General features: G+C 38.7%; 1 long non-coding RNA gene across 1 annotated transcript in view; it reads right to left on the bottom strand.

Annotated features, from left to right (window-relative positions):
- Positions 1-23,445, bottom strand: part of LOC309866433 — a 28,638-nt gene extending 5,193 nt beyond the window's left edge. Inside the window, exon 1 of the long non-coding RNA XR_014312656.1 lies at positions 23,361-23,445. This is a non-coding gene — a long non-coding RNA (uncharacterized lncRNA). The remainder of the gene's footprint in view (positions 1-23,360) is intronic.
- Between the last annotated feature and the right edge of the window lie 536 nt (positions 23,446-23,981).

The raw sequence follows: 23,981 nt of genomic DNA, 5'->3' as shown, positions 1-23,981 counted from the left end.
TACACCAATGGCTCACCCTTAGTTCCTCCTAGATCTTCCTTTATCTTCTCTGAAGGACTCCTGGGCCATTTGTGTATGTTTAGCTCTGTGACAAAAGACTCTGGCATCTTCAGCACATTCATACCACCAATAACAGAGACCAAAAGACCTGACAGGGTCTTCAGTCCATCCCCATAGGTGCTGCAAATTGTTTTTGCTTTCTACCTCTTCACATCCAGCTTCTCTTGCCCACATAACACTTGAGATGAGTTTGTAATTTTTAGCAATATTTCATTGAAGGCTTAAAGAAGAATGTTACCATACCACAATGGGGCCATTAAAAGTAACCATTTCCAAAGATATGCAAATGGCTAACAGGTATATGGAAAGATGTTCAACATTGTTAATCATCAGGGAAATGTGAATCAACCCCACAATGAGATACTACCTCATACCTATTAGGATACCAATTATCAAAAAACAAAAGAAAGCAAATATTGGCAAGGATGTGGAAAAATAAAAATCCATACACTGTTGGTGGGAATGACAAAAAGAGCAGCCACTACTGAAAACAGTATGGAGGTTTGCCCCCAAATTAAAAATAGAACTACCATATAACCCAGCACTCCCACTTCTATGCATTTAACCAACAAAATTGAAATTAAGATCTTAAAAAGATTAGCACTTCCATGTTCATTATAGCACTACTCATAATAGCTAAGATGTAGAAACACCCTAAATGTCCACTGATGGATTAATGGATTATAAATCATGGTATAGACATACAATGGAATACTAGTCTTAAAGAAGAGGGAAATCCTACAATATGTGACAACATGGATGAAACTTGAGGACATTTGCTAAGTGAAATAAGCCAATCATAGAAAGACAGATACTGCATGATTCCACTTGTGTGAGGTATCTAAAATAGTCAAATTCATATAAGCAAAGAACATGGTAGTGGCTATCAGGGGCTGGAGAGAGGGAAAAAGGGAGCTTACCAGGAGATTACACCTGGTAATCAACAGGTGTAAAATTTCAGTTACACAAGAGGAATAAGTTCTAGAGATCTGTTGTACAACAGATAATAATACTATATTATATACTTAAAAATCTGTTGAGAGAATAAATCTCATGTGTTCTTAACACAATAAAAAAAAAAATCTAGTCACGGAACTCAAAAGGCTAAAGTCAGTCTAAAATCTCAGGCTTTCATGTGATTGGGTCAAACTCAACAACCACAAAGAAAATTCTTTGGGCCTTCCACCCTACAAACACAAGCCTAAATAAACCCCAACTCTCCTAGATTCCCTTTTTTTCTCACTCCTGAATGATGGATAAAACCATGAACTCACTTTAGGAAGATTCTATTCTATACCCACTAGGTATGTCTCATCTTCTGAGAGCAGAGAAGCTAATCAATGATAATATTCTGAAATCTTGTATATTTCTTAATCTTAATCATAATTCAATAATTTCCTAATGTCTGAATTATTCTGTCTCAAAAAATTACCATGTGTGAGATATCAGTGGTTCAATGTATTGCCCCACCAAGTGACTGCTATTACTTTTCACAATCTTGCCCCACATGTTAAGTAGAAAGATGAGCCTATATGCTGCTGTGATGGAAGTCCACTTCCGCAGTTTTCTATGAAGAAGCACATAGCCAAGAACACTGTATGAGTTCGGGTACTGTGAGCTGCTATAACAAATAGAGCAAATTTCAACCAAAGAGTTTATTTTCCTTTTATTTAATGATCAAAGGTAGTGTCCCAGGTCTACAGATAGGGTTTCTCCTTGAGGCAATTTGGGGACCCAGGCTTCTTTCATCTTGGGGACCAGCCCTCCTCTAGACTCTGTCAACTGCATTCATCAAAGGAAAGGAGAAACAGTGCATAGGGAAGGCCTACCCACTTCTTAATAGCCTTGGCCTGGAAATGACACACAACAGTCCAACTTGTATATTTTTTTGCAAGAAGCAATCACATGGTCACAATGAATTATAAAGAGAACTAAGAAATAGAGTCTAGCTCTGTGCTAGAAAAAGAAAAAAGCTCATAAACAGCAAGCAGTTTTTCACAAATAGACTGACACACAAATAATCAAGGAACAATCCATTTCTGTCCATAGGTTACCTCCATTCAAATTCCAAGGGAAAAATTATCAAATTCTGCTGGATTATAATTGTGCTCATACACTCAATTTATTTAATAGAGTATTTTACAAATCAGTCTGAAGCAGGTCCATTTACAGTACTCCATTGCACTCAGACCTCCCTGAGCAATAGGTAGAGAGGTCCATGATTTAAATCACAGTCCTAAAAGCACAGTAATCCTTCCCAAGACAAAGAAGGAAGTTCCCCTGAAGACTAATTCTTACCCTTCACTTTATGAACCAGAACTGAATTCAGCTTCAAAATAGCGGTGTTCTATGTTCAAAATTTTCAGACGCGGGCTCCACTGGCTCCCTGTTAAAATTAAATTGTAAAGGCTCTGGGACTTCTTTCATCTTCATATGTTACGTGATGACTCACACAATACATTTGACAAATTGGGTTGTCAATAAACGTTTGTAGAATTGAACTGATATGGTGTCGAGGATCTTCTTAACAGGTGTTTTTAAAGTATGGAACAAACTTGCTATACTGACTTGCAAAGACCCTTTAATCCTTGTTTGTCTACATGAAATACTCTATAATTTTTAAATAATAATAAATTACTATTTCACACAATATTAGTCAGATATGCTGAATCCAGGAATTTCTAAAATGAGTTTCTACTCGTGAATTAGCCAGTGTAGGCCACAGCCACAACATTTCTCAGTAAGTTTCGATAAATCGCTTTGCTGAATTTCTACTGACAGTCTTTTGTTTAACATTAGGGTGTGTCATTGATTGAAATAATATTTGTTAAATATTATTTGACATAATAAATGTTGACATAATAAAACAAGAATTTTGCTCAAATGGTGGTCATGTTGTAAAGAGCTCTGAAAAAAACAACCCACAAATTATCTAGGTTTTAGGTCCTTTCTTATTGTCACTAATGAGGCCTAAGGATTTGGGGAAGCTACATTTCCTCTTTGACCCTCAGTGTCATCTTCCATGCAATGAAAGTTTGGACCAAGGAGTTCCTAAGAGCACTAATACTTTAACTCAGTGACCAACAGTTTGCCTTGAGAACAAAAAAAGTAAACTTAGGCTCAAGCACCCAAAGCTCAAGCAAAAAAGAAAAAAAAAAAAAGGTTTTTTGATATACCAAGATTACCAAGATTAGAATAGCTACCGATGAAATGAACAAAATAGGTGATTAGATTGAGAATGTAAGCCTCACTGTAACTACAAAGCATAGTCTAATGATTTCCTGGCTTTTGGAGGTCAGTAGCTGGTTGAGGAACTTAAGCAATTGCATTTAGAATATTTACAAATATCCAACTTTCAAAAACTCAGGCTGTTTTTGAAATCAGACTGTGTTATAAGCAAACTAAACAAAGGTTTGATTTAACTTCATAATGTGCCCATAATAACTGATTACTCCAAATCTTTTTTTTTCTCCCAATGTCAAAATGCAAAAGTTTTAAATACTTTGATATAATTGTAGTAAACATAGACAACAATTTCTAAAATTGTAGAATACTATTTGACATTCCTAACCTATGGGTTATCTATAAAGAGATAGATTAAAAGGGCATCTGGGAAGTGGAATCAAACACCAGATTCCAGGTGTTAGCGAGACAATGCAAAGGTTATTTTCTTTTCCGTATTGAATGAAAATGGTTTTCATATAAGCTAGAAAATAGCTGGAAATCTCTCTGATATTATTCCATAAATAAATAAAGTTTCAACTTTGTGCTAACAATTGGTTATGAGAGTAAACCAGCTCTGAAAATCCTGGTATTTAGATGGTTTCCCTTGCCACCCCCTCCCTCCTCCCAAACCCCACAGGAAATCTAGAGTAATTCGAAACTCTATAAGATAAGACCCATGATTAAAATAATATATGTTCAGCAATCATTATTTGTTATACATTTAGATTTACTCATCTGTTTTTGTTTTTGTTTTTGTTCAGTGGCTCTCCACCTTGTTCCTGTGTTCAGTTGGAATATAAGGTTTTTCTATGTTGGTGTGGAAGCTATAGATTATATTTCTGTTCTTCTAGTGGTTTCCCCAAAACATGTAGTTAGATATGTGTTTTTCTAACAACATCTACATTATTCAGTGTCTCCTCCAGCTGAACAAGACAATGACCTTAGAACCCGAGAACATATCCCATACCCATTAAGTTATTACTATATAGATTTGGGTTCTTTTTATTTAACACAAGCAGTATTATTATTATTTTTTAAAGATTTTATTTATTCATTTGATAGAGAGAGAGAAAGAGAGAACACAAGCAGGGGGAGAGGCAAAGGGAGAGGAAAACTGAGCTCCCCACTGACATGGGGCTTGATCCTACAACCTGGAGATCACGACCTGAGCTGAGGGCAGACACTTAACAATCTAGGCCACCCAGTGCCCCTATTTTTAATCATCCAATTGTTCTTCCTAAATTTACCAGCATCTTTCAACTTCAGGGCTCACTGTTGTTTATTACATCGCCCCATCCCCTCTGAATATTCTTGTCTTTATGGTATAGTTACTCTTTTAGGAAGGATAGGTGGGTGGAATGTATGCCTGAAAATGCTTTCAGTTTTCCCTTATCTTTGAATAACCATTTAGCTGGGAATAGAATTGTAAGTTGTCAGTTTTTCTCCCTCAGGACTTTGCAGGTGTTTACTTCATTGTCCTCTAAAATCAATGATTACAAATGGGAAGTCTACTAGAAATCTAATTTTCTTGGTAGGTAGTCTTTCTTTGGATTAGCTGGCCTTTGAGATTTTTCTCATTACCCTTGATATTCTGCAGTTTCACTCTAATAAATTTATTTTACTTATGTTACTTGAAACATGAAATGCACTCTCCATCTAAGGATTCATATCTCATATCTCTTTTACCTCAGAAAAATTCTCAGCCAATTTCCCTTCGAATATTGCCTCTCCACGACTGCCTCTAATCTCATTTTCTTTATAAACTAGATTCCCTACATTTATACTTCTAGGGAATATGACTTTGGCTAAATTTTGAGAATTTCCTTTAAAATTCTTGGGCAATATGAGAAAAATTCTGAGACATTTCTCCAAATTGATAGTGCAAATAGATTGCCTAAAAATGACCTTACAAAGACCTATAGCAATGTCCACCACAGTGAAATTATGGAGTAATGGGGATAAAGAAAAGTCCCTAAGATATTCCTTTCGCAGTAGTTCTGGAAACACAGGACCCATAAAATGTTTAATTTAAAGGAAACTTCGGGGCGCCTGGGTGGCTCAGTGGGTTGAAGCCTCTGCCTTTGGCTCAGGTCATGGTCCCGGGGTCCTGGGATCTAGCCCCGCATCGGGCTCTCTGCTTAACAGGGAGCCTGCTTCCCTTCCTCTCTCTCTGCCTGTCTCTCTGCCTACCTGTGATCTCTGTCTGTCAAATAAATAAATAAAATCTTAAAAAAAAAATAAAGGAAACTTCATTTTTTAGGAGATTTAACTTGAGATACAGAGAGATTAAGGATGATTTATTTTCAAGTGGTTGTCAGATTTAGGACTAAACCCAAAATTTCCTCAATTTCAACCACGTACTCTTAATGTGATTCCACATTACCTTCCCAAGACATTAAAAATATCTTAGCTATTACATCAAAATCCATGCTCAGCTCTAATCCAACAGTGGAGAATCTTGAATACAGGGAGGCAGTGGGGAATCTATCAAAAACATCACAGGTGGGCGCCTGGGTGGCTCAGTGGGTTAAGCCGCTGCCTTCGGCTCAGGTCATGATCTCAGGGTCCTGGGATCGAGTCCCGCATCAGGCTCTCTGCTCAGCAGGGAGCCTGCTTCCTCCTCTCTCTCTCTCTCTGCCTGCCTCTCTGCCTACTTGTGATCTCTCTCTGTCAAATAAATAAATAAAAAATTAAAAAAAAAAAAATAAATAAAAAAATAAATAAAAAAATCACAGGAATAATGAGGGGTTAACTGAGTCACCCAGCAACATGGATAAATTAGCTCTCCAATGTTGAGCCCTGCCTAAGCTGCCAAACAAGAGTGATTCACTCAAAGAAAATCTACTGGAAATGTTGTGAATTAAAAGACCCGTTCAAAGGCATCTGGGTGGCTCAGCTGGTTAAGCACTGGACTCTTAAGTTTGGCTCAGGTCATGATCTCAGGGTCATCCAATTGAGCCCCACATCGAGCTCCATGCTTGGCTGGGAATCGGGCGGGAGGGATGATTGCTTGGGATTACTGCTCATTCTCTCTCTCTCAAATAAATAAATCTAAACAACAACAACAACCTGTTCAGTTGAGGTATGGAATATTTGCCAATAATTTTCTGTGGGTGGCTGTAAAAATAAAGTTTCTATCAGTTTCTTAAGAACTGTGTTATAAGAGCTAATTGGTATAAACTGATTTAACTAGGAGAGCCCATTCGTGGGCTAAAGAGTTCCTAATCATAAGTACCAGAGAAAACTGGTGACTGATTCAAGAAAAAACAAAAAGGTAATCAGGCATGGAGGTAATTAGCCAGACAAGATGAACTAATCCAGGAACATGGTTGTTCTTTGAAAGGAGGAGATAAGTGGAGCTGAACAGGAGTCACGCCCTACTTTAATCTATCAATTGATCAGTTATTTCAGTATTTCAGTTTGTTCTATATGCCCAGCACTCTATTAGAGGTATCATGGGGAAAAGGCCAGAAAATGATTAGCAGCTGAGTTAATAAATAAAATACATTGTGTTTTCTTTCCTCCTGCAAAATGGGGGAGGGGGGAGTTCATAGAAGGGAAGAGATCTCATTTTGTCAACACCAGGTGAAGCAGGATGTAATTGGATTTGCCCACAAGTATATACAGAAACAATGCTAAGCCAAACAAATACAGACCTTCAGCCTGGTTAAGGAGTCCCAAAAAGAACAATCCATAAGCAAGAGAAGAGAAAGAGTACTTCTTAGCTGATCCTGGAAGGAAAAATCAAATGCAGATATAGAAACATAGATATGTTTAGGGGAAGATCAAAAATAGCCTTAATCTTACAGAAGAGAAGTATGATTGTCAGTATTTCTGCAGTGGCAAGTAAAGAAAGCATTGGGGATTTTAGAGAAAGAAATGTATCCAAAACAACTTTGAGAGGATGAGGGTAGGAAGGTAATAGAGGAAGAACAACAGAGTTGGTGTACAATGACCAAGGAAGAAATATAGGTATTTTGTGGGCCCTTTGGGTTTAACCATGAATCTTTACTTAGCAACTCTCCGTGGTTAGGAGGGGTAGACAAAAGAGGTGCCTTGGAGGACAGGAGAATCTGATTTACAAGACCAGAAAAGTCAAACAGGTTGAAAGGATCACCCTGAGGTTGTTGAACATTTAGTCCTTGGTGAGTTGGAAGTGTAACACAGCCAGGAGAAATGAACTGTCAATACTGACAGTTAGATCTTGCAGTGACTTGGCAAGGAAAGAGTACAAGGCCAGAACTACCAGTGCTCGGGCAAGAGCAACTAAGCCAACAGTAGGGCTAACTCCAAAGGAAGGTGAAGGTGGTGCCAACTGTACTATCCCAAGGGAGATCAAACACTCCAATATTCCTGGACCTGTCTGAGGGTAAGCATCCCAAGAGGAATCAAGACGTAGCAAATCACAAAATGGGAAACAAGGAACCACATTACACATCTCTCTTGGCAAGATTCATTGGGAGCATGTGGCTTGCGACCAACATCTCCAAGGAATTTTAGCTTCCTCTCAATCCTAAATCCACATTTGACCAGCATCAAGCTGGTGAAAGGAAGACAATGGGTATCCCAGTAACTCCATCTCTAGCTACTCCTCCTGCTACATTCGTGATCCACATACACCGAAATGAATTTCATTCCTCAAACCCACTCCACTCTCTCATATTTCTAAGCCTTAAGATACGTTGTTCCCTCTCCCTAGAATAACTTTTCTACCTACAGCTCTCTTTATCTAGCTCAGTTTTGCTCATCCTCTGGGTCTCTGCATCTTCTCTTATACCTTCTTACACTTCTGCTATCAGTGCTTTTATCACACTGGATTGTAATGATGTGTTTTTTGTTAACACCCTAGGCTGTTAAAAACCATGAGGAGGCAGGTACCTGTTGTTCAGCTTTGTTCGCCCAGAATTATATCGATGGGCTCTGGTGCACAGCAGGTGCTTAATGCTTATTTATGGAATGAATGAGTGTAATTTCCATTTGTCCCTTTATTCATTTTTTGTAACCTTGCTCAACCATCTTTAGGTCTGTGGTCTTCTCAACCAACTTTTCTAATCTTTTTGAACAAGGAAGTATTTCAGAATGGAGAACCTGCTCCCCTGGCATCTTAACATCCAAAAAATAATTTCAAGAGTCTCTAGGAAGAAAACCAGTATTTTCAGAACCACAGGAAAATTTTTTAAAAATATGAATCCAGGAATCTATGCCTCCTGTGACAACTGAAATAAATATACTGCCTTAGTCATCACTATTCTCTTAAACTGGTTTGAGGAAACATGTTTTGCTTTTTGTTTTAAACAGGAACAGATTGCTCAGGGGTTGGAGGAGCCGGACACAAATCAGAAAGCCCTTCCTCTTTCATTTTACAAGTCCTTTCTCTCTGCCCAGCCCTGAGATATTTACTGAACTGCAGATGAAATAATCTTCTTTCTCTTCTCCAGGTGGCCTTGTGTGGTGTTGAAGAGTGAAAGAAATCGTGAGCACAACTCCAGCAGCCAGCCTTGAGAGGTTAGCTCAGAAGAAGGAGGGCCATGAATTCTGCTCACCCTGGGCACAGGACACTCTGTACCTAAGTCTCCTGAGTCTAAACTGGGAGAGGGAACTGGGGGGTGGAGGTGGAATTAATTTTTTAGCTGCTGACAAGCTCCACAAGTTATGGAATGATACTACTCCCCAGATAAAAGAAGGAGCAAGCAGCTGATATCTATTCCAAAAGTCCTCTGGCATTTTCCCTTTGGCTTTGGAGCAACCTGTTCTCTTTTTAATTTTTGAAGGTGTATAGCAGGAAATCAACATTTCCTAAATTTTCTTTATGTGTCAGGCATTATGTTTAGTGCCTTAGTTGCATTATCTTATTTAATCATCCAAACAACCTCATACTCTCCATTTTTATCCTCATGTCACAAAGAAATTGATGCTCAAGGAAAGAAGTAACTTAGCCACTTAATTAATAACATGAGCCTGGTTCAAACCCAAATCTAATGACTTCAAATCCCAGTATTTTTTTTTCCCCTCCTGCACTGGGGATTTGTATCTTGAAATCATAGGAATGAGTCTAACTTTTTGGAAATAGCACAAAATCTAAAAATGCCACTCATGTCATAATAATAGCTATTCTGTAGGTGACCAATAGTTGATCCTAGCCAAAATAATGTTTCTAACTGTACTGATATAGTAAAATTTTCCCAAAAGAGAATTTTGACAAAGGCTAGCTGTTTACCCAAATAATCCAGCTTCCCCTAACACTTGAGGATGATTCTGGCATGCAGAAATTAAATTTTACCACCTTAAACAACAACACTAAGCCCTTAGAATTTCCTTACCATTCCATATCCATATTTTATAGTAGCTATCAAGGGATACTGTAATGATTTGTTTATCTACCTCAATACAGTATTAACTCCTAAGGGGCAGAGGGGGCAGAAACTATATCAGTCATTTTTGTGTTGCTTAACCAAGTTCCAGCATTCATGGCTACTCATTAAATTTTGTTGTATTAATCTAGCAAAGACCACAGTTGTGAAAACTACCAATTATAATGCAATTTGATGAGAATTTCCATTAAAATAAGTTCAAGGGGCACCTGGATTGAATAGTCAGTGAAGTGTCAGACTCTTGATTTCTGCTCAGGTGTGATCACAGGGTCTCTGGATCAAGCCCTGTGTCAGGGTCCATACTCACCATGGAGCCTGCTTGAGAGTTGCCCCTCCCTGTCCCTCCCATTCACCCTTGTTTTCACTCTTACCATGTTTCTCTCTCTCTCTCTCTCTCTTTCTAAAATAAATAAATAAATCTTGAAAATAGGCTCAAGATCACATTTCAGCATGTAACGACAATTTATTCTATTTAGAGGAACAACTTTTGGGAAAATTGCACAATGAAATGGGTTCACCAGGTAGAGGAGGAATAAGAAGAAAGGCATTTCAAGAATACAGAAGCTTAAGCAAAGGCAAGAAGTCAGAAAGGAATGGCAAGAAGCTGGAAGAGGTACTCATGGATTATCTTCCCGAACTTTTGAGGGTGGTAGAAGAAAAGGAACAAAAGTTAAGAATTAAGAATTCTTCTCAACAATATCTAAGTGTACCTATTTATTTCTTTACATTTTGTGCTTAGTGTATCATTTAAGGTATAGCTGTCATCCAGAGGCCATGAAGCCTGGAGTGTCGTTATGAATAGTAGGTTCTCTTAGATGGTTCACTCCTACTGCTATTTGTAGGACTTTAGGGGAAAGTGTAGTTGAGCATCCTATAGGGCAAAGATCATCAACAGTGAAGAAAAGTTTCTGGAAGATAGAGATCATCTCCACCTAGAAAGAATGAGAAATAAAGTGCTTTCTGTAGTATCTGCACATCAACATATCCCCAAAGCAGTTCTTTCAGGACACCAAGGCCAACCACAATGAGGGGAAGTGTCACAGGAATAATCAGACTCCCCTCTCACAGTCTAAGCAGCCCTAGAGCAGTGGTTCTAAACCTTGCCTGCATATTAGGATCACTTAGGGAGGATCCAAAGATCCTCAAGAATAGGGTACTCCAAATACCCTAATGTTCAAGCCACACCACTGACCCATTGACTGAGAATCTCTGGAGATGGAATGAGGCATCATTATTCTTTAAAGCTCCTTGGGTGATTCTAATGTGCAGTGAAGTTTAAGAACTGCTGCTCACAGAAAGGAAAAACTGGTCAGTAGCCTTCAGGAGACGTAGGGTAAGGTGATTCTCAAGCATGTTGGCTGCGGATCACACCAGAGAAACTGGTGGAACAGATTGGCCTCTGTCCGCTGTGGAGTAAGGACCATGGAGAGAAAGTCCATTTGGAGCTTGGTTACCATGCATGAAAGACACCATCTAATAATGGATCATGGTTACATAACAGCAAATTCTGATCTATTCTTATTCCCAAGGACAACAATGCAAATTTCCTTCTGAGAAGAGCCATGACACTGTGTAGGAACATGGAGTACAAAATATGATATAGCACATGAGTGCAGTTTTCCAGATTGCTTGTCCATTAAATCCTATGATTGCTCCAACACCACCTACACTCCTGAAGGTTTTGCTGAACAACAGCCCATATTAGCCAAAATAATAAAAGTGTTTGTGGGGGGCAGGGAACCTTACTGATTTCAAAAGAAAATGCATCTTTACGGCAAAAGGAAAATGCTGTTAAATAAATAGGTGTGTGCATATATGCTTGTAACCATCAAACAAGAAATACAAAGAGTCTCTTTTCTCTTAATCAGAAAAGGGAAACCTTTTTGCAGATTAAATCACATGTTTCTTGAATAGGGCTCATGCAATTGATAATAGTGAAGGATATTTGCAGAATTCCACAAACCCATAGATTAGAAAAGCAGCATTCGGTTTTAATTAATTAAGAGGAGCATGTATTCTGTTTGTAATTTTAAAAAGAAAATAAGATGTTGTTTTACTATATATCTACATCTTTAAGGGCAGTGGTCTTCCTGAATATATTCATGAACTGGTAATATTTGGCACTTGATCAACAAAGCTGCACTGCAGATGATTATCTCAAGAATTTGGGTTAGGGTTCAGATCTTTTCAGAAATGGCATGTCAAACCTTCTAGTGTCTTCTCTATCATTAGAGAAAAGAGTCCAGGAAGGCAAAAGAAAATTTCTCAGAGGTACATGGTATGGTATAGCCACACATTTTCCTATACCCAGAAATTGTGAGATGAGTACATTTTTTACTTTAATTCCAGCAGAGTTAACCTACAGTGTTATATTATTTTCAAGTGTACAATACAGTGATTCAATAATTCTATACATTATTCAGGGCTCCTCATGATTAAGTGTGTACTCTTTAATCCCCCTCACCCATTTCACCCATCCCCCACACCCCCTCTCCTCTGGTAACCATCTTTATTCTGTAGAGTTAAGAGTCCTTTTATTTCTCTCTTTTTTGTTCTTTTGGTTTCTTAAGTTCCATGTATGACTGAAATCATATGGTATTTGTCTTTCCCTGACTAGTTACACTTAGTATCGTACTCTCTAGCTCCATCCATGTTGTTACAAATGGCAAGATTTCATTTTTTTTAATGTCTGAGTAATATTCCATTGGAATATTCCATTCCACCTCTTCTTTATCCATTCACCTCGCAGGTGCTCATGGACTGTGCTCTTTTAATCTCTGTCCTCTGAACTTCTCTGAATTCTAATGATTTTCTCTTGGACTAATATTAGTAACTGTTCTTATCACCTCCAGATCATTCTAAGTTTTCTCCCTAAAGTTCTGTACATTCTCTTCTATATCTTATACAAAGCCTTCTTTCTTTCCAGATTCAAGAAAGCAAAACCCAGGCACACTGGAGAAACATAATGGAAGCTTTATTAGAAAGATCTAGGATAATGGAATCTCATGGTTTCATGAAGGATGGGGGAAATGCAAACGAGAGAAGATCTTTTCTCTCTGGGGCTCCTTAAAACCTCCTCACCTCCTCTTTGCTTCCTTTCCTTATTAACTACCTGCAAAATGGCGAAGACAGCCACACCACAGCTCCCAAGTATGTATCAACTCACTTCAAATCCCAGAGTCTAGGACCTAAGAGCCTAAATTTAAAACCTCCAAACTTCAATGAGCTTCACTCTTGTTTCAATACGCTATGGCCCAATTAGGTAGGAAATTGGGGTTTCTGGAGAATCTAGTGGGTAGAAAAGAATCCATTTTCAAAGGAGAGATTATATGGATATGGATTAAACAGAGGATCTCCAATTGCAATGGTCCGACTTAAAATTTTTCAATTTTACAACTGTGCAAAGGCAATATACATTCAATAAAAACTGAGCTTCAGTTTTTGAATTTGGATCTTTTCCTGGACTAGCAATTCATGCTGTGATAATCCCTGGTAATGCTGGGGCAGAAAGCCACAGCTCCCAGTCAGCCATCGATCAAGAGCACAAACTGATGATATGCTTACGGTCATTCTACATTCATATCACCATTCTGTTTTTCACTTTCAGTGTGGTAGCCGGTAAATTACGTGAGATATTCAACATGTAAATAATAAGATCAACTTTGCATCAGATGATTTTGCCCAGCTATTGGCTAATGTTAAGTGTTGTGGGCATGCTTAAGGTAGACTAGGCTAAACTGTGATGTTGGGTGGGTTAGGTGTATGAAATGCATTTTCAACTTAGGATGGTTTCTCGGGATGTAAGCTCACTTACACGTTAAGAAGCTTTGTACTATAAAAGCTACTCACTTTTATCTATAATTTCTTTGGCTTTCCAGAATTTGGGATTTTAATCCAGATCTTTGTAACAGATGTATCTTGTCCCAGGATGGTGTTTCCAAACATTTTGAAAGCAAAGAAACTTTTTTCCCCCAGCTAAATAGTTCACTGTAACCTAAGATGTAAAACAGATAAATAGCAGAGTTGTTCTGCTGGAACAGGGAGGGGAGAAAGCAAAGCCCAACTCCTACATACATTTTCCTCCATGGTGCCCCTTGAAACCTTGCTTCAGCTCCCTAGGAAAGCCATTGTTCTTGTGTGTATAACCAAAGACAGTCACTTCCATTACTATAAAAAAAATATGTTGCAATTCTCTTTCTTGACTTGTTAACTTTAGACAGTAAAGATGAAACACTTTAACTCAATTCTACTTCCTCCCCCACCCTTCCTAGTTTGGAGAGTTCATTTATTTTTAGTTCTTTTCTTCATCATTGTTAGAACTTTAAATATTATACTTAAATTGTATTTTTTCTCTTTTTGACTTTAGATTCCCATCTCTTCACCAACTAAAAGAGCATACTTATACTGCCCTCTACTTCTCCCCCATTCCCATATGTATATATAAATATACCACTTTTAACATCTGAACACAAGATAATTAATAGGCTTTCTGTCATTTCCATTCCTTGATCCACTCTGTTACATAGTGTACTTTTGCCCTCCCTGGCCTATGAATGCAAAGTTCATTTTAGAACACCAGCTCCAAAGAAGCAACAGGAGCAGTGGTTTATATTCTTTTAAATGGCACGGCTCACAAGAGAAAAAGCAGTCAGATAGGGTGTGGCAGTGGAGGTGGTGGAAACCATCCTCCCTTGATTCAAGAAGCTGAAAAATCTAAATTGGAGACACTCTGGGGAGAGGAAGAAGAGGAGAAGCTTCCTGCAGAAACTCCAGCATCACTTAGATTTCATGGTCCATTTTCCTTCACAAATGCCTCTATTTTTGTTATTCTACACAATACAACAGAACATTGTGACATTCAAGCACTGCGAGAACCATTTTTAATTAGTGGCAGCCAGTTTCCTAGTGGCTTTGTCAGGGAGATCCCATGGCATAAGCACGGACAGATAGTGTATTGTCCGTGTGATGTTCACACTCCTCTCTTGTTGTTGATGAGTAAAGCGGTCCCTCAGGCTCCTCCTCATGCCCTCTTCTACTTTCCCAGCCCTTTTCTGGGACACACAAAGATGCTTTTTCAATCAAACTTCTCTGGCAATGCTACCTCCCTCTGTAAATGCTTTTCTTAGTAATTCGCTGACTCTCTTGGGCTCACTTTAGTTTCAGATCATTGGTCAGTAATTCGACACTCATGTTGGAGAAGGTGCTGAAAAACTGATGAGGGAAGAAAACTTTCATTAGTGCTAAGTTGTCAGTGGTTTTTATAAGTGGTGATAAAACATTAAGAATACCCAGGCAGAACAGATGATCCTAGCAGGGTTACGGATAGAAAGGGGCTGCTGAGGGTTCTGTGGAATGTCCTTCTTGGGAGCTTCCTTTTTCTTCTTTAGCTGTTCTTATTTGGTTACGGGTTTAGGATGGCTCAGACCACGAGGCAAAAGGGAAAAATTTTATGAGTTTTCAAAGTATCATCTGGTCAGAGGATACTAATCACCAAATACTTAATTGATTCTGAGTACCTATTGGAATTTAGAAACATTTTCAAGTATGCAATCTTTTTTTTTTTTTTCTTTTGAGACGTCAGGGAGTGGACAGAAGGATACAGAAAGAATCTTAAGCAGGCTCCACAGCCAGCACAGAGCCAAATGCAGGGCTCCATCTCACAATCCTGAGATCATGATCTGAGTTGAAATCAAGAGTCAGATGCTTAACTGACTGAGCCATCCAGACGCCTTTAAGTGTACAATCTTATTTGAGCTGTTCCACAATACTGTGGAGTAAAAAGGGTGGACATTATGTAGTCACTTTAGTTTGTAAATTAGAAAACCAGGATTTGTAGCAATTAGGTGTGTTTCACAGGGTCACAGAGCTATGATGCAGCAGAAGGCCCTTCATACCAAACCACATTGCATTTCCACGTACTGCCTAGTATTGCGCCAAGAGACCCTCTGGAAACGACAAAGTTTAACCAGTTAGTTTACCACGTGGGATTCGTGTGGTATAATCACCAACCATCTTTATGTTGTCTCACACTCTCCCTTTAAACACTAATCAATGGGGAATATTCTTCCTCTGACATGGATGAAAACTCCAAAGCCCCAGGATTGTTCTAATTGTTCAGGTAATAAAATATCCAACTGTCTTTTCAAGTTGCAAACACTGTTTCAAATTCATACTTCAGAGTATCTAATTATATGCAATAATCAAAATTTCAAACTTGATCTGGAATTGAATTTCCTCCCTGCTCCCCTCCTGCGAGACTTTGTTGGGTAGGAGTTCAAGAAGGGGGCTGGGCGAAGGGAGGGGGGAGGGGGCATCTTTCTCCTTGTACCTCCCCTTCTCCATTTTGCTAATTTGGTCGTGATCCTTTCTGCCAAAGTCAGAATGTGTAGAGAAGAGAAAGGAGAAGCTAGCACGCACAGGAAAACTCTTACCAAAATAATACTATCATAAAATGGTCCTGTACTTCCTGTAAATAACACGGACTCTTAGGAGCTATTTTGTGGATTCTTAGAAAGAGCCCCATCAGCGAGGCCTTCTCATCTGAGATTCCCTTGATGTGAGTCATGCACCCCCTCTGCAGTTCATCCATCTAAAGCAAACCTGCCTGTTGGGTGCCTTTTTGATTTTTCAAATAGGAGGAAATCTCCGGTCTTCTCTGTATCCTAATTTCACAACTTGAGTAAGTACTTCTAGTAAGTCCCTTGTGCTGGCCTTAAAATAAGGTGATTGTATCTCAGGTTGCCCCCTTGGGGTAAGTTGAAATCCCAGCCCAGCTCTCTCCAGAGAAATCCTCTTTAAAGTCCTTCCTCAATACTATTCTTTTAGACCCTCAATGCAAGTATAAGTCGTAAGTCCTGCAATTGGTTTTGAGACATCTTTTGGAACTTTACATCTGGATCTGGAACCTCTCCAGGAAATGTATCTAGTAACTCTTTGTGACTTAGCTAAAGTTTTCAAATGTTACATCCTTTAAATCAAGTGAGTAGAACATGATCTCTGCTCTTTAAAAGTTCCATTTCTAACTGGGAAGGCAACCAACAAATGAAACTACACAAGGATCAGACCAGCATTAACTGCAAGTACGGTGGGTGCTCAGTAAGCAGAGAATCATCCTGGGCTACAATAATACATTCTATAAGCTTTATATTGAAACAAGTGAGGGGTGCCGGGTGGCTCAGTCAGTTAAGTGGCTGGCTCTTGATTTCAGTTCAGGTCATGATCTTGGGGTCCTGGGATCGAGCCCCAGGTGGGGCTTCACATTTAGCAAGGAGTCTGCTTAGGATTCTCTTGCTCTCTCTTTGCCCCTCCCCCTGCTTTCTCTCTCTCTCTCTCTTTCTCAAGTAAATAAATAAATCTTTTTTTTAAAAAGGTGAAAAACCAGAACAAAGCAGGCTTTCCAGAGAGAAAAGTCAGCATTAAAATAGAAATACAGGGGTGCCTGGGTGGCTCAGTGGGCTAAAGCCTCTGCCTTCAGCTCAGGTCGTGATCTCAGGGTCATGGGATAAAGCCCCACGTTGGGCTCTCTGCTCAGTGGGGAGCCTGCTTCCTCCCTCTCTCCCTGACTGCCTCTCTGTCTACTTGTGATCTCTCTCTCTGCCAAATAAAAAAAATTTTTAAAAAGTAGAAATACATGTGATAAAAATGATCATGTTTCTTAACTTTTTTCAATTTAAATTCAATTTAATTAACATATAGTATATTATTAGTTTCAGAGGTAGAGGTCAGTTGCATACAACACTCAGTGCTCATCACAGTAAGGGCCTTCCTTTATGCCCGTCTCCCAGTTACCCCATCCTTTGAACCTTCCCCTTTAGCAACCCTCAGTTTGTCTCCTATAGTACTAAAGAGTCCCTTATGGTTTGTCTCCCTCTCTGTTTTCATCTTATTTTTCCTTCCCTTCCCCTATGTTCATCTGTTCTTTTTTTCCCCTTAAATTCCACAATGATCATGGTATTTTCCCTAGCTCCCCAATGGTCACATCTCTCCTTTTCTATCACTGTAGCCTTAGTTCAGGCCACCAAGGCCACTCAGCTTGATTAAGGCAATAACCTCCCGGGTGGTCTACCTAAGTTAAACAGTCCTCCTCCCTGCCAGCTTCTCCCAGTCCATTCTCAACATCTGGATGGTTGTCTCCAGAATCATCTTTTGTTGTTTCTCCTTTCCAGCCATCTTGATTTCACACAAAACTCTCTGCTTCCATTTTATATCTCATTCCCTCCATCTGATTCTCCGACTCCCTCCTCATCTTCACCTGATATGTGTGATGACTGATCTGCATTCTGCATCTGTTCCCATCTCCTCCTTCATCAATTGGATGAAGTCATTCAAAGATCAGCAAATAGGGGCGCCTGGGTGGCTCAGTGGGTTAAGCGGCTGCCTTCGGCGTGGGTCATGATCCTGGAGTCTCGGGATCGAGTCCCATAGCAGGCTCCCAGCTCCATGGGGAGCCCGCTTCTCCCTCTAACCTTCTCAGTGCTCATGATCTCTCTCTCTCTCAAATAAATAAATAAAATCTTAAAAAAAAAAAGATCAGCAAGTAGAAATGAAGGAGAAACCATATTCCAGCTGTATTTATTTCCTATGGACAAGGAAAGATGTGAGGATAAGGATAAGGATATTTCTATTCTACATTTGGTATAAGTTACCAGCTTCATGGGTATTGGTAGCAGTAGTCTCCTGATTCCAGCTTCTTGACTCCTGGGTCTCAATTACAGTATCATGTTCTTTAAATCAGTAGGTCCAGTGGACTTCTTTTGATTTTTTTTTTGTCTTTTTTTTTTTTTTTTAAGATTTCTTTATTCACAAGAAAGAAAGGGAGAGATAAAGAGAAAGCATGAGCAGGGGGAGAAGCAGAAGGGGAGGGAGAATTCCAAGCAGACTCCCCACTGTTCGATGGGGGGCTCCATCCCACACCCTAAGATTACAACCTGAGCTGAAACCAGGAGTCAGACGTTCAACTGACTGAGCCATCCAGACACCGCACCAGTGGACCTCTCAATTCCCACTTCCCGAATGTGACAAGACAGGAGCTCCCAGAATAGGTGGCATTCTGTGAGTCATTACCAAAGGCTCAGGATAAAGCACATTCTTCTAGCTCTTCCAATAATTTCCTAGGCACAAATATGCCTATATTTAATCCTTGTTGCTTAAATTATGTCGAGTGCCTTATTTTTTCCGACACAGAACTTGTCTGGTTCATCCTCTAAGTCACTCTATGACCCCAATTCAAATGTCCCTTCATCCAGGAAATCTGAGTTATCCACAAGATAGACAAAAGCAAGGCGTATTCCAAATTCAAATTTACATTTTCTTCTATATACTTTCATGGCACTCTGTCTATTGCTATCACTGTACATATCACAGAATATAAGGTTTTCCTAATATCTACCTTTCCTTCTTACTAGAATTCCCTACTTCTCTTCTAGAAGGAGAGACTTTGTCATACTCATTTTTGTACCCCCCCTCCTAGTACAGTCCCAAGTACATAACAAAATCCCCAATATGTGTGAAACAAGTTAATGATTAGATGGATGCAAGGATGAATATATGGTAAGAGTATAAACAGACCCTCAAAGTAAAGCAGACGGTCTTTAGTGAATCATTTCTATTTTGTTTATACATAGCTTATAATTGTTTTTGTTTTGTTTCGGGTCTTCATACTAAGAAAATTTTTAGATAATCTCCTACTAAGTCATGGAAGTCAAATACTAGAACTTTCTTAACTTTCCTTCCTGAAGCAGTGTTAGAAAGAAACAAGTATACAATTGCATGAATATTTTCCCCAGAGTTAGCTTCATAATGAGGGACCAGAAACTCAAACAAAAGAAGAGATGTGTTTTCCTCCTATTTTAATATAAATGATAGTACCACATAATAAGGACTATACCTGAATAGTGTTCAATTGGAATAAAAATAAGAAAAAAACGTGTATCTAAAAAGATAGGTTGTGTATCTATTAACTATAAAAGTTAATAGTAATTGTTGCCTCTGTGTGTGTGTGTGTGTGTCTATTTTACATACAGTCAGGAAATTGAGCTTTATCTAATAAGGATCAGAACTGGAATTCAAACCTGACTCTGACAAGAGACAAGCTTTAAATATGAAGACACAGGAAAGTTAAAGGTCAAAGGATGGAAATGATATACCATGCCAGATTTACCCAAAAGAAAACTGGTGTAGCCATAACAATATCAGATTAAAAAGACTCTAAGGAAAGAACTATGACTAGTAATAGAGAAATATTTTATGTTGACAGAAATGTCAATTCAATAGAAATCATAAATGTCTGTTTTTAATAACATAGTTTCCAATGTATAAAGCAAAATAGTAAACTCATAATAATAACTGCAAATGTTAACATACCTCTAGCAGTAGCTAATAGAACAGACAAACAAAAATCAATAAAGAGAGACAGCTGGATGACTCATTCAGTTAAGCAAACAACTTCTTTTTTAAGATTTTATTTATTTATTCATCAAAGAGATGGGGAGAGAAAGAACATAAGCAGGGGCAACAGCAGGCAGAGGGAGAAACAGGCTCTGCCCTGAGCAAGGAGCCTGATGCGGGACTTGAACCCAGAACCCTGGGATCATGACCTAAGCCAAAGGCAGACGCTTAACCAACAGCCATCCAGACATCCCCAAGCAAACAATTCTTGAATTCAAGCCAGGTCATGATCTCAGGATCCTGGGATAGAGCCCCACATCAGGCTCTATGCTCAGTGGGGAGTCAGCTTGAGATTCTCTCCTTCTCCTTCCCTTCCCTCTCCTCGGCTCACACCTGAGTGCACTCTCTCTCTCTCTAAAATAAATAAATAAATCTTTTTAAAAAATCAGATATATGAGATTTTAACAATATGGTTAAAAACAACATAGTTAATACATATATAACAATCCACCCAATAACTTTGTAATACACATTCTTTACAAATGTGCATGGAACATTTACTAAAGTAGATCTAATACTGGGCCATAAAGTCAAAATAAATTTCAAAGGATACACTCACACAAATTCTTGGACTGCAGTAGAATTAACCTTATATAACAGAAAAGTAACGAAAATATACCAAAATATTTTAAAATTAAGCAATCTATTTCTAAATAACTCATGGGTTAAAGAAGAAGTCACAGTGAAAATTAGAAGGTGTTTTAAATTATAATTATATTATAATAAAGACTTGACATATCAATTCATGTGGCATATAGCTAAAACAATGCTGACAAAGAAATATATATATCTTTAAGTGGACATATTAAAAAGAAAGGTTAAATATTAAGGATATAAGCTTCCACTTCAAGAAGCTAGGGTGAAAAATATAGTGAATTAAAACCAAAGGAAATAATAGCAGAAATCAATAAAATAGAAAGTAAACATACACTAGAGAAAATTAACAAAGGCAAAAGATGGCTCTTTGAAAACAAATTTTAAGATTAATAAACCCCAAGAAAAATTAATCAATAAAAGCAGAAAATAAAAACTTGCTAATATCATATTTTAAAAAGGGACTTCTCTATAATTTCCACAGACATTAAAAAGATAATAGATAAATACATCTGAGTTTAGATGAAATGGACAATTGCTTTGAAAAACACATTTTATCAAAAATGACTAAAATATATACATAAAATCTTAGCAAGCCTATATCTAAGAAAGAAATTGAATTAATAATTAAAACAATGAAAACCCCAGGCCCAGATGCTTCACCAGTAAATTCTTCCAAACATTTAAAGAATAAGAACAATCTTCAGCAAACTCTTTCAGGTAATCAAAAAGGACTACTTCTTACAAGGACAACAGTACCTTGGTCAAACTTGACATGAATATTACAAGAAGGAAAATTGCACGCCAGTATCTCTCATGGACATAATGCAAAAAAATCCCAATCAAAACAGTAGTAAATTTAAGTTATGGATAAATAATAAGGATAATAACTATATCTCAATTATGTAGGGCTTATTTCAAGAATGAAAAATTTGAAAATCAGTAATAGTTAATAAAGGGGAAAATCCAGATGATTATTTCAATAGAAAAATAATTGAGTCAGTCTCACTTAAAATTCTAGACTTTAAAAAAGTAATTGAACAGCATCGTATGAATAAGAAATGCATCTAGCTAAAATAACAGAAAATAACAAAACTGAGTAAAAGCTTAAAGTAAAGGAGGTTCATGAAGTCTAGAGGTAGGCAGTTAAAGCTGTTTCAATGTTTAATGATGCCATCTGGGATCCAGATTCCTTTCTATCCTTCTGCTCTGCCACTTTCTGAAGCATTTACAATAGTGCTTGGCACGATAGTAGGCACTCGGTAAATATTTGTTGAATGAAAGAATCAATGTGCTAATCTCTACCCTGAAGCTTATTACCTAATGACCATAAGACTAGCCTAATGGCCATGTTCTAGGCACAAAGAACAAAGCAGAAAGGAGTGTGATGCCTGTACCCAGAAAGCCAGAAACCCTCAGCTTTCATCTCCCTGTGTAAAACTGACTCATTTGGCCACCTGACTGCAAGAGAATTTGGACAGTAAGTAGTATTTTTAGTTGCGTACATTATTGCCCTGGAAACAAACAAACAAACAAACAAAACAAAACAAAAAATAACAAACAAACCAGGAATTCTGTTACTCAAGACAAAGAGAGACTAGGTATTGGGTCGCTCTATAAAGACCATGTAATGTTAAATCTGCAACACGAGTGAGAAAAGACACCATCTGTGAGGAAACTGAAGTCTAACAAGGAGATCAGAGAAGTAGAAAATAACCATAATACAGGGAAGAGTAAGATAACGACCGTGCAGTTCAAACAAAGTGCTCCAGAAAATCAAAGCCAGAAAAGACAACATCTGTTAGGGAGACCTGAACAGTTTCATAGAAAAGAGCGCACAGGCCTGCAGTGCTCACGCATGGGAGGGAGGAGGGATCTTGAGCAGACTCCACTCTCCTCCTGAAGATGACAATGGGCTTGATCCCAGGATCATGACCCTAGATCATGACCTGAGCTGAAACCAAGAGTCCGCCACTTAACCAACTGTACCACCCAAGCACCCCTAAAAAAAAACTTTTGAGAAGTTTAAAAGATGGGTAAGAGTTCCACAGGTAGCAAAGGGCAGTAGTATATTCTAGCTATAAAAGTACCAGCAAAGGCAATTAGGCAATATATCTGGTACCTGAGGAACAATACAAGTATGTTGCAGTATCAGATATTCATAAGGGTCTACTTGGAGATAAGCTAGAGACAAATTTGGAGTATATCCTAGAAGCACTGAGTGCTGGGTAAAGAATTCAAACAATCCAATTGGTAGAGGAGAATCTGGAGCAAGGAAATGATAAGATAGATGTGGTACTTTAATCCCCTCCCCCTGGTTTTATTGATCTATAATTGTGTTATACTGTGATTTATAGTAAGAAGTATTCAGTTGGTCTTTGTCCTAGTTTCTGGCATGGAGTTCCTAAACCCTCGGAAATTTCCTAAGGGATGAGAGCTGGGAATGACAAAGGTGTCTTTCGTTATGCTAATGAGGTGACTTTGAAGCTGCACCTAAGGGGGGGGGGCTGGTTGCCTGGAGAACCAACCACAGGATTAGAGGTTGGAACTTTCCATCCCACCCCTCAAGCTGCCTGGGAAGGCAGAGGAGCCGGAGTTTGTGTCAACCACCAACCACCAGTGATTTAACTAATTATGCCTAAATAATGGAGTTTCCATAAAAACCTGAAGGACAGGGTTTGGAGAGCTTCTGTGTTGGTGAATGCTGGGAGATTCAGGGAGGTTGGTGTTCCTGGAGAGGTCACAGAAGCTCTGTACCCTTTCCCCCATATCTTGCCCTTCGCATTTCTTCCACTGGGCTGTTCCTGAGTTCTATCCTTTTGTTACAAACCTGTTACCTAGTATGTAGAATGTTTCTGTGACAGCTCTAGCAAATTAGTCACACGCCAGGAAGGGGTCATTGGAATTTCTGGCCAATAGGAGAGACCAGAAAAACTCAGAAAGACTTTGCTGAGTGGAAAATTTAAGAGGGGCCAGTGGGAAAAAAGGGTGGTGGGGGGAATGTAAGGAGGAAGAGTCAGAAACGGGAACAAATAGCAGCAGGAAGAGGCCAGGGTCTTTCTGGGATCAAACAGACAAGCAACACATTTTTGTGAAGTACTCCATTGTTACCTATATGCCTCACCTGATCCAAAACTCCTTAAAAACACAAAGAGTCTAATTCATTTTTGTTTCCACTGCATAGTACAATGCCTGCAGCTGAATAGTCCTAACACAGAGGGAGAGCCGGAGAGTGGAAGGCAAAATAGGGAGTTAAAAGTAAGAAAAGGAAGAAGCTAAAAACAG

Source organism: Mustela nivalis (genome assembly GCF_964662115.1).
Source record: "Mustela nivalis genome assembly, chromosome: 6".
Lineage (NCBI taxonomy): Eukaryota > Metazoa > Chordata > Mammalia > Carnivora > Mustelidae > Mustela > Mustela nivalis.
This window is presented reverse-complemented; position numbering and strand designations above follow the sequence as displayed.